General features: G+C 51.1%; 1 protein-coding gene across 1 annotated transcript in view; it reads right to left on the reverse strand.

Annotated features, from left to right (window-relative positions):
* LOC147725255 (GTPase IMAP family member 4-like) overlaps positions 1 to 5529 on the reverse strand; it is a 68137-nt gene extending 62608 nt beyond the window's left edge. Inside the window, exon 1 of the mRNA XM_086967151.1 lies at positions 5489 to 5529. The gene's annotated coding sequence lies outside the window, so the exon portion shown is untranslated. The remainder of the gene's footprint in view (positions 1 to 5488) is intronic.
* Between the last annotated feature and the right edge of the window lie 6450 nt (positions 5530 to 11979).

Raw genomic sequence — 11979 nt, forward strand, 5'->3', positions numbered from 1 at the left:
ACTCATGCCCCCCTAGTTCTGGTCCTAACCCCTGGAGATTGACCCCTCCCCACTCTGATTACCTACCTGCAACGATCACCTCTTTTCCTGCCTCCTGTCTCCTCTGACTAACCCTGGGCCCAGTGACCGAGTTTGACCTCTGCACCCAGCTGCCCCAGTGCCGCCGGTGGTGCAGTCTCTCAATAGACTTACCTGACACTTGCCCAGTTTTGGTCCCAAAATCTAAAGACTGGGATTGTAAGCTTGTACTTACCTGTGAAATTGCATGATTGTTTTCCTGTGTTAGGCTAACATTGAACTGTTCGAAAAATGCTCTGTGTCTACTTTTGATAACTTCAGAACTGTGATTTTGAAAAACGTATTTTACTGCAACAAAGTATCTTTGGTTCAAAGTAATAACAATACAAAAAGTGATATTTTTAGAAACAATTGGTCTTGTATTTAGTCAGTGAGTGTGTGCAATCATTTCCTGTCTGAGTGTGTACAACAAGCGTGTATCACTGCCCTCTGATAAGCCTGACTGCGCACCCAGACGACCACAAAAGAGAGCATTTAGGGGGCGATTTACTAAGATTTCACGCCCTGTTTCCTTTAAAAGTGATGCAAATTGGGGCAAAATCTTTTTATTCCTATTTACTTTCCAAAGCTAAACTTGTTTAGGGCCAGAAATAATGTGAAAGTGACCGACAGCAGCGTAAGCGAGGCTTTGCATTACTTAGCGCCAAAGGGGCGTACCAAGGGTGAAGCATGGGGGGTCCCGTCCAACCACCCGAGGTTTATGACGCTAAACCCTATTTACTAAATAAAGTAGACAGGGTTTAGCGTCCCTTTTGAAGTAGGCGCTAAGAGGGGAATGCTTTCCTTTCTCCTTCCTTTTCCGGCTCTGTACGTGTGCTGCAGTTTACAGCACACGTACAAAGAGGGAAACTTCTTTACGGAAGTCTATGCATAGAATTTTGTACTCGAAGGGTACTAAACCTAGGCTAGACTCACGGAGACACCCTTGCACCACGGAGATACCCTTGCACCACGGAGAGACCCTTGCACCACGGAGACACCCTTGCACCATGAAGAGACCCTTGCACCACGGAGACACCCTTGCACCATGAAGACACCCTTGCACCATGAAGACACCCTTTCACCTTGGAGACACCCTTGCACCACGGAGACACCCTTGCACCATGAAGACGCCCTTGCACCACGGAGACACCCTTGCACCACGGAGACACCCTTGCACCATGAAGACACCCTTGCATCACGGAGACACCCTTGCACCACGGAGACACCCTTGCACCACGGAGACACCCTTGCACCACGGAGAGACTCTTGCACCACGGAGAGACCCTTGCACCACGGAGACCCCCTTGCACCATGAAGACACCCTTGCACCATGAAGACACCCTTGCACCACGGAGACACCCTTGCACCACGGAGAGTTTCTTGCACCACGGAGAGACCCTTGCACCACGAGACACCCTTGCACCACGGAGACGACACCCTTGCACCATGAAGACACCCTTGCACCACGGAGAGACCCTTGCACCACGGAGACACCCTTGCACCATGAAGACACCCTTGCACCATGAAGACACCCTTGCACCACGGAGACACCCTTGCACCACGGAGACACCCTTGCACCATGGAGACACCCTTGCACCACGGAGAGACTCTTGCACCACGGAGAGACCCTTGCACCACGGAGACACCCTTGCACCATGAAGACACCCTTGCACCATGAAGACACCCTTGCACCACGGAGACACCCTTGCACCACGGAGACACCCTTGCACCACGGAGACACCCTTGCACCATGAAGACACCCTTGCACCATGGAGACACCCTTGCACCACGGAGACACCCTTGCAACAAGGAGACACCCTTGCACCACAGAGACGCCCTTGCACCACGGAGACACCCTTGCACCACGCAGACACCCTTGCTCCACGGAGACACCCTTGCACCACGGAGACACCCTTGCACCACGGAGACACCCTTGCACCACGGAGACATCCTTGCACCACGGAGACACCCTTGCACCATGAAGACACCCTTGCACCACGGAGACGACACCCTTGCACCATGAAGACACCCTTGCACCACGGAGTCGACACCCTTGCACCATGAAGACACCCTTGCACCACAGAGACACCCTTGCACCACGGAGACACCCTTGCACATGGAGACACCCTTGCACCACGGAGACGACACCCTTGCACCATGAAGACACCCTTGCACCACGGAGACGACACCCTTGCACCATGAAGACACCCTTGCACCGCGGAGACGACACCCTTGCACCATGAAGACACCCTTGCACCACGGAGACGACACCCTTGCACCATGAAGACACCCTTGCACCACGGAGTCGACACCCTTGCACCATGAAGACACCCTTGCACCACGGAGTCGACACCCTTGCACCATGAAGACACCCTTGCACCACAGAGACACCCTTGCACCATGGAGACACCCTTGCACATGGAGACACCCTTGCACCACGGAGACGACACCCTTGCACCATGAAGACACCCTTGCACCACGGAGACGACACCCTTGCACCATGAAGACACCCTTGCACCGCGGAGACGACACCCTTGCACCATGAAGACACCCTTGCACCACGGAGACACCCTTGCACATGGAGACACCCTTGCTCGTGGAGACACCCTTGCACCATGGAGACACCCTTGCACATGGAGACACCCTTGCACCACGGAGACACCCTTGCACCATGGAGACACCCTTGCACATGGAGACACCCTTGCACATGGAGACACCCTTGCACCATGGAGACACCCTTGCACCATGCAGACACCCTTGCACCACAGAGACACCCTTGCACCATGGAGACACCCTTGCACATCGAGACACCCTTGCACCATGGAGACACCCTTGCACATGGAGACACCCTTGCACCATGGAGACACCCTTGCACCATGGAGACACCCTTGCACATGGAGACACCCTTGCACCATGGAGACACCCTTGCACCATGGAGACACCCTTGCACCATGCAGACACCCTTGCACCACAGAGACACCCTTGCACCATGGAAACACCCTTGCACCACAGAGACACCCTTGCACCATGGAGACACCATTGCACCATGGAGACACCCTTGCACCATGGAGACACCCTTGCACCATGCAGACACCCTTGCACCACGGAGACATCCTTGCACCATGGAGACACCCTTGCACCATGGAAACACCCTTGCACCACAGAGACACCCTTGCACCATGGAGACACCATTGCACCATGGAGACACCCTTGCACCATGGAGACACCCTTGCACCATGCAGACACCCTTGCACCACAGCGACACCCTTGCACCATGGAAACACCCTTGCACCACAGAGACACCCTTGCACCCTGGTGCAGAGGTGTCTCTGTGGCGCACAGCAGCTGTTTCAGTGCCGGCGCTAGAGAAAGTGAAGGAGATCGCCCTTTTTCGGTAAATTCGTCGCTCTCCTCTTCACTCAGCGCAGCATTTGCGTCTGCTTCTCTGCGCTGAGTGAAGAGGTGGTCAATCTGCCCCTTCGTATAATCTACTTGAGCCTCTGTACAGCCTCTGCGGACCCCCTGGAGTCTGTGCACACTATACCCTCCTTTGGTATAGTGCACACCGAGCCAGCCTCCTAAAGGGTTCATTCCACCTCCTCTCCGTGGTATTTACAGAAGTACTTCCCTTCCTTAAGTGCCCGCACGCGCTGCCTGTGCACACTCGATTCATGCTGCAGCCATGTGTCATGTATGTAGAGGGGGTCACTGGTCTTTTAATAAAAGCGCAGACAGCAAGGGCCCCAGCATGCTTCCACAGCCATGGATATGTGTCATTGACAGACACAGCACACACAGCGCGGCCATGAGCCTCTCCTGACAGCACGCCACATCCGCACCCAGAGGCGCGCAGGGTCAGAGACTCTATAATAGTTCATTGAAACCCTCACAGACTCTGAGAGGCGCTTGAACCCATTCCTCACCCAGGAGACTCCTCCGACGCGCTGCACAGGCAAAATCACAGCACACAATGCGAAAGACACACATACATGACATACCAGGTGTCGTGCACACGCACCATCGATCGCTGCTTCTGGGAGCCTCCGACACAGACAGCTCCGGGGCATATTCACACAACACAACGCAAACTGAAGCAAACCCCCTGGGTGCACAGCTCCTGCGGCCCCAACAAACACTTGGGGTTTGAAAGTGTCCCATGTCTAGAAACCCCCATGGCTGCACAGCCCCTCACAATGTGTCACAGGCTGCGCCTCACCTGCACCACACCCTCAAATCACACCGACTACAATAACACCGACCCCCCCCCCCCCCCCCTCAAACAGAGCCTGCAAAGCCCCCGAGCCTCAGACACCACCACGCACCCATCACGTGGCACTAAAGCCCTCACACACCGCCTGGCGCCCTGTGCGAGCGCCCCGGGCGCTGCTCAAAGCTACACACACGACAATCAAACACACAATTGATGTCCGCAGGCCTCACGCACACACTGTCACCTAGTAGGTGTGTGCGTGCCGTGGGCCTCTGCATGATGTGTGAGGGCGAGAACGCAAACACTGCCACTTCCAAGGGCCACCCCGCAAACACTACATACTGCCAGACACACCAGAGTACCACACACACACCAGTCAGTGCCAGATACACACACACACCCGAGCCAGACACACACCAGAGCCAGACACACACACCAGAGAGCCACAAACACTACAGAGTGCCAGACACACCAGAGTACCACACACACACGTGCCAGACACACACACACACGTGCCAGACAAACACACCCTAGCCATGCACTCTCCCTGTTGCAGCCTCACAATATCTGTCTGAGGCTTGACCCCCAGAGCGCTGAGTGTGATTGCAGCCCGGGGGCAGTGACACACACCAGAGACAGACACACACCCCCGAGCCCTGCCTTCTCCCTGAGGGTGGCAGACCTCGCAATATCTGTCTGAGGCTTGACCCCCAGAGCGATGAGGGTAAGTGCAGACCGGGGGCAGTGACACACACCAGAGACAGTCAGACACACACGAGCCAGACACACACACAAGTGCCAGACACACACACCAGAGCCATGCCTTCTCCCTGAGGGTGGCAGAGCTCACAATATCTGTCTGAGGCTTCCTTTACAACGCCCGAGGGTGAGTGCAGCCCAGGGGCAGTGACACACACTGGTGCCAGTCATACACACACGTGCCAGACACACACCCCCGAGCCCTGCCTTCTCCCTGAAAGTGGCAGACCTCGCAATATCTGTCTGAGGCTTCCTTTACAACGCCCGAGGGTGAGTGCAGCCCAGGGGCAGTGACACACACTGGTGCCAGTCATACACACACGTGCCAGACACACACACCAGAGCCATGCCTTCTCCCTGAGGGTGGCAGCCCTCACAATATCTGTCTGAGGCTTGACCCCCAGAGCGCTGAGTGTAAGTGCAGCCCGGGGACAGGGACACTCCCTGCACACAGCTCACCTGCTGCAGCCGCCTTCAGCCCCGTCCGTCTGTCTGTCTGCTCCTGCAAGTGCGGACAGACGTCGGGTCTAGAAAGAGCTTTGCCGGGCACCGCCCTCACAAGGCGCAGTACCGCTGGGGGCCGCTCGAGGGCGCCAAGAGTCCACACCATGGCTGCACTCTCACTCTCACTCTAGCGCCTGCACACCTCTGTATGCAGCTCCGCGGCGCTTTTCAATCCATCAAAGGCCTTTAACCCCTGGGCCGCCGCATGCCAGTCCGTGGTTCGGGCATCACATATGTGGATATCTGTATATATCAGCCCCTGACGCACTCTAGTCGTGTTTCATCCGTAGAGCACCTTTCACCATCATTGTGAAGCAGGACCTGACCTGCCAATCAGAGTCAGGGCCCAGGCGTTATCACTATCATTGTGAAACTGGACCTGTCAATCAGAGTCAGGGCCCAGGCTTTATCACCATCATTGTGAAACTGGACTTGTCAATCAGAGGCAGGGCCCAGGCGTTATCACTATCATTGTGAAACTGGACCTGCCAATCAGAGTCAGGGCCCAGGCGTTATCACTATCATTGTGAAACTGGACCTGTCAATCAGAGTCAGGGCCCAGGCTTTATCACCATCATTGTGAAACTGGACCTGTCAATCAGAGGCAGGGCCCAGGCGTTATCACCATCATTGTGAAACTGGACTTGTCAATCAGAGGCAGGGCCCAGGCGTTATCACTATCATTGTGAAACTGGACCTGTCAATCAGAGTCAGGGCCCAGGCTTTATCACCATCATTGTGAAACTGGACTTGTCAATCAGAGGCAGGGCCCAGGCGTTATCACTATCATTGTGAAACTGGACCTGTCAATCAGAGTCAGGGCCCAGGCTTTATCACCATCATTGTGAAACTGGACCTGTCAATCAGGGTCAGGGCCCAGGCGTTATCACCATCATTGTGAAACTGGACCTGTCAATCAGAGTCAGGGCCCAGGCTTTATCACCATCATTGTGAAACTGGACTTGTCAATCAGAGGCAGGGCCCAGGCGTTATCACTATCATTGTGAAACTGGACCTGTCAATCAGAGTCAGGGCCCAGGCTTTATCACCATCATTGTGAAACTGGACCTGTCAATCAGGGTCAGGGCCCAGGCGTTATCACCATCATTGTGAAACTGGACCTGTCAATCAGGGTCAGGGCCCAGGCGTTATCACCATCATTGTGAAACTGGACCTGTCAATCAGGGTCAGGGCCCAGGCGTTATCACCATCATTGTGAAACTGGACATGTCAATCAGGGTCAGGGCCCAGGCGTTATCACCATCATTGTGAAACTGGACCTGTCAATCAGAGGCAGGGCCCAGGCGTTATCACCATCATTATGAAGGCTATTAAATAGAAAAATAGCGTAAATTACCCCTTTTTCATCAATATTGCACTCCCGAAAATCCCTTTTTAGTGGCTAAACTGCACAAAGTGAAATCCTGGCTACTAAATTTTACACATCTGTGTGAGCTGTTATGTTGGAGGAAGTGGTTTAACCCATGTCCACTTCCTTCGCAGGAGTGTTCCGTGTGCAACCCCTTCTGAGTGAGTCCCGTTAGTCATGACTTGTGACGTAGGGACAGAGGGGCAGATTTACGAGGAAGTGCCGCAGACCTGCACGCTGCGTCACTTCCGAAGCACGGGTATGCGACATATTGACAAGAATATGTGGCATCTCTGGGCTTCCCCCAGCACTGGCGCACAAACTGCAGCCATGCGCCGGTGCAGGCACCCTTGCACCGTGGTGCAAAGATGCCTGTGTCATGGGGAGATTGTTTTTGTGCAGGGAGGGCCCCCTTCCTGCACACAAACAATCACTACAGACACTTTCCTCTTCCAATGCATGCTGTAGAATGCAGCACACATTGATAGAGGAAAAACTAGGAGAAATGAAACATTTCGACTCTATTCGGGGTGGCGTAGCATTCAAACGCATTTCCAGATTTACGATTCCTCGTAAATCTGGAGATGTGTCTTGTTCCATGGGTGTTGCGTGGGAACACCCACAGCAACAGCCAGGGAACACACCCCTTTCACACAAAGAGCTGCATGTAAAGGGGACGTATTTACAAGAGCGGGAAGAGCCACAAAGGGTGGCTTTTCCTGTCATTGTAAATATGAAGCAGGAAAATACGCCACCAGTACTACACAAAAAGTGACGTACTGGTGACGCAGGGGGCTTGCTTCGCCCATCCCAGAGGCCGGCCTGCTGCTCCAGCAGATTCATCCTCGATGGCCTGAATAACTGCTTCGGCCCCATCCAGTCTTCATCCCCCCTCTCCAGGTGGAAAAAAAGGGGGCGTGGCTGATTTTTCATTATTCTGTGGTAGGTTGAGCTTCCTCCTCCCATTGCAGAAGCCGTTTTTGATGGCGTTTTCTTCCCCTTCGCACCAACAGTGTTCCTAAGCTGCCCAAGGTTGGTGACCTCTGCTTATACCTTCGGACATACACACGTGCAGCGACGCCTTGCTGTACATGTGGGACTTGCTGGGTGACATCTTGGTCTGATTTTGGTGCTCACCATGTGTAATAAGAGACAATAAGAGAGGAGTTGGCCTAACAGCTTGGGCGGTCGACCTCGAATCTGGGGAACCGGGTTTGAGTCTTAGCAATGATGCTGAGCATTCTGTGATTCTGGGCAGATCAATAAGGGGCTTATTATCACGAAATTGACATAAATATCGCAAAGCGAACTCAGCGCTGTTTTACTTATCGCAAGCTATCGCTGGATTCCATCACTGAGTTAGCGCGTTATCATCACCGCTTATCTCCTAGGCGATAAAAAATCCAGCGATAGCGGCGAAATGCGTGAATATTGCTGTAAATCCAGCTATAAAACCTCAGCGATACGGAAATGCTTGATAAAACGCCATGGTGGATTTAGCCTGACAAATCACCTCCCATTGACGAGATGGCTAAATCAGATTTTTTTGAGGTGTTATAATCTGGCGAAAACTGCGGTTAGCGGGACTTTTTTCATAGCTGCGCGGTTGCAGGGCCCCAGTGTAAATACCGCAATGTTGTGTTAGCGACCTTTCTCATATTGTTTCGGGATGGCACGCCTACTTTGCATCTCATTAGCGATGTATATCGCTAAGATGCGTAGCGTTAGAAATTCGGCTGCTAACATGCGCTAATGCATGTTAGCGCCGCCTTGTTAATAGGGCAATAAGAATACCCTTGATAATATGGCCCGGTATCTCCCCACGCCTAACAAAGATGAATGTGTCCTCATGTGGCACTTTGATACCGGGTCCAGTTCACGCTATATAAAACTCTGTTAAAAAATATATAAATACCTCCCATAACTCTATATCCAGCAAAGGGAATAAGTGACTAGTGCTGCTAATCTTCATATTCCCATCTGCTCTTTCACTTGTGTGACCACCATGACAGCCATAACCCCCGGTGGAGCCATTTCTGGTTGATGCCCCCCCCATGTGCTCAGGCAGCAAAAATGGAAGCATTAGGTGCAGGGTCTCAAAACCTATTTTGCGGCCATAGACCTTGACAATGACAGACGCCCCATCTGCTTCTGCACCTGGGAGGGCCAGTGATACACAAATTGGGAAATCCAATAGCAGAAGGCGGTCCCCCTTGCATGTATGGCACTAACAGCCCCTAGCAAATCCTATCAATGTTTTCTACTGTATCAGCCCAGACAGTTGCCTGAGGAATCAGTGGACTCTTTTTACACCGCCTGAGAGAGCTGGCAAGCACCTGTACCCTGCACGGAGAAAACAATGAGATTAGACCTCAGTTTATGCAGGGTTGTTCCTCGTCCAAGCTCAGGGAGAGCATTCTCCAAGTCCCGGGAATGTCAGTGGCCGACATGTTGACCATGGGTACGTCAAAAGAACTATCCAAAGTGCGAGCCGCCGCAACAGGTCAAGCCCGAACCAGTCAACACCATCAGGGTGAAAGCCCTGGACACGTGTAAGAGTACGCCAGCACCAGAAACGTGTTATGGATGCATAGGCTCTTACCCTCACCAAGGAAATCGCCCTCTGCAAGGCAAGCGATGCTCAGCATACAACAAACTGAACCACTTGGCAAACATTGTCGTTACTCGTCACCGTTGAGAGGTCAGAGGCCCAAGCCGGTCAATACACTGGTTGCGTCAGACATCTCAGTAGACGAAGGAGACAAGAATGATGATGATGGTGATGATGTCGAGGGTGCGGTCCACGTGATATATGCATTGCCACTGGAAGGGTAGTCCTGAAAGCACATCCTGAAGTGTAGCACACTCCTCCGTGGCCACCAGGTGCAGGCACTGATTGACACTGGCGCATACATAACAAAAAAAATCCCCGTAAATCAGTCAGGGTTTCGCGTGGCATAGGTACCATGGCAAACACCATAGCAATAAGCCTGATAGCTGAAAAAAAGCCTACAAGAGTGTCAAGCATTACATCTATGTTTCGTGGACTTCAAGGCGGCCTTCGATCGTGTTAGCCGACAAACATTATGGGCCAAACTTAAGCAGCAGGGCCTGCCGGATACGATCCTAAACCCAATAATGGACCTCTACACTAACACCTGGATGCAGGTTAAGAGTGATAATGGCCAAAGGCTAACACGGAAGATCACAACCAGTGAAGGATTAAAACACGGCTCTGTCTTGGCTACTCATTTGTTTAATTTATTCATGGCGGATTTGTCATCAAGGCTAGATGGGATCAATGCACATCCTCCACGGCTAGGAACATTGCCCCTCACGCACCTACCCTACGCAGACGATGTTGTCCTCCTCAGTCAAACGAAAATAGGACTGCAACGTCTCATGCATGAACTGGCTGAATACACTAAACAGTACCTAATGGAAATAAACAGTACAAAAACCAAGGTCATGATCATAACGCATCTTCGTATATAAAACAGCTAAACTTCACAATTGATAATAAGAACTTGGAAGTAGTGGATAGCTACAAATACCTGGGGATACATCTGGAAAGACGGTTCACCTTCTCCACGCACTTCGATGCTATCGAAAAAAAAGGAACAGCCTTACTGCATGCATTTTGCAGCTTATCCAAGCAGCTAAAAGGCCCTCTGTTCACTCCCCTCCTCACAGTTATCAAGCCAAGCTACTCCCAACGATAGCTTACGGCAGTGTGGTACAGAGTGGAAGGAGTGCTCCGCTCTTAGATAAAATCCAAACAAGAATATACAAACGGGTATGCAGTTTACCATGTGACGCTTCACCTGCACAGGTACGCCTCGAATTTGGTTTGCAGTCACAAATATTGCATAAAAAATACGAGACAGTCAAATTTTGGTACAACATCTGGCTCAATCGCGAAATAGAAATTAACTCTGCTATTTGGGAAGCCCTGCAAAGCAATCACAATTCCCAGTATGCAAAGTACCTAAACTCTTCCTTGAAAATTACAGAGATGGCGTCAGTGTGGAAAAGGAAGTTACCAGTATCATCATTTAAGCAGACCGTAAAAAAGGAAGTCATGCACTCATTGATCAAAGACAAAACAACTCTAAGTCATCGTGCACACGGCTGGATGATAATACAATCCTATAAAGGGCCGGCACCTGCAGCATATTTAAGCTATGCTTTTCCACCACATCTAAAACTAAAATACCTAAAGCTACGCCTGGGCAAACTGCCAACAAATGCGGACCAACCTGGCTGGAGGATACCGGTCCCCTAAAGATTGTAACCTATGTGGTGCTGCAGTACAAGATATCATCCACTTGATCTGCATTTGTCCAGTATTGGATTGTGATCATCGGAGCTTACTAAAGGCAAAGTTCAACGAAAAAGGAATTCTCACATGCCGCTCAGTGATATTACATGCGATGGACTCAGCGGATCCACAATTCATTTTTTGAATAATTAAATATATTATTAACTTTGAAAAAAAATCTCACTTAAAATCTAACACAAGCTTGAACTTTTTGAACCTTCAATTTGCGCTGGCTAATTTAAAATCTGCTTCCGAAATCCTTAGGAAACCAAGAATAACTGACTTTTTATCGTTTTATTTAACGGTTGTTTTAAAATTTGTACTTTTTTGCACAAAAGATCGCACAGGAAAGTACTTTTTTTGTTATATTGTATTGTATATTGTAACAGTTTTTATTAACTATACAGTAAATAATTTTATTTGTTTACAGTCCGTGATACTCACCTTACCGGCACCACCTACCCTGAGGCACACCCCTACCAAAGTATTTGCATATGGATACACCTCTCTACTTCCATTGGTCGGGGTTTTCACAACAGAAATCACCAATTAATCTCATTCAATTTGTACCAAGATCTACGTGACCAAAGGAGACAGCAGGAGGCTTATAAGCTGACGAACAGTGGAGTGCCTTTAGATCATCGCTTTTGCCCTCAACATACACCAAGAAAATGGGGATGACTTGATGGCTCACTTCACACCATTGTTTGAAGGCATAGGCTGTCTTAAAAACCGTTGAATACGTCTGCATATCGA

Source organism: Lissotriton vulgaris, chromosome 4_1 (assembly GCF_964263255.1).
Source record: "Lissotriton vulgaris chromosome 4_1, aLisVul1.2, whole genome shotgun sequence".
Classification (NCBI taxonomy): Eukaryota; Metazoa; Chordata; class Amphibia; order Caudata; family Salamandridae; genus Lissotriton; species Lissotriton vulgaris.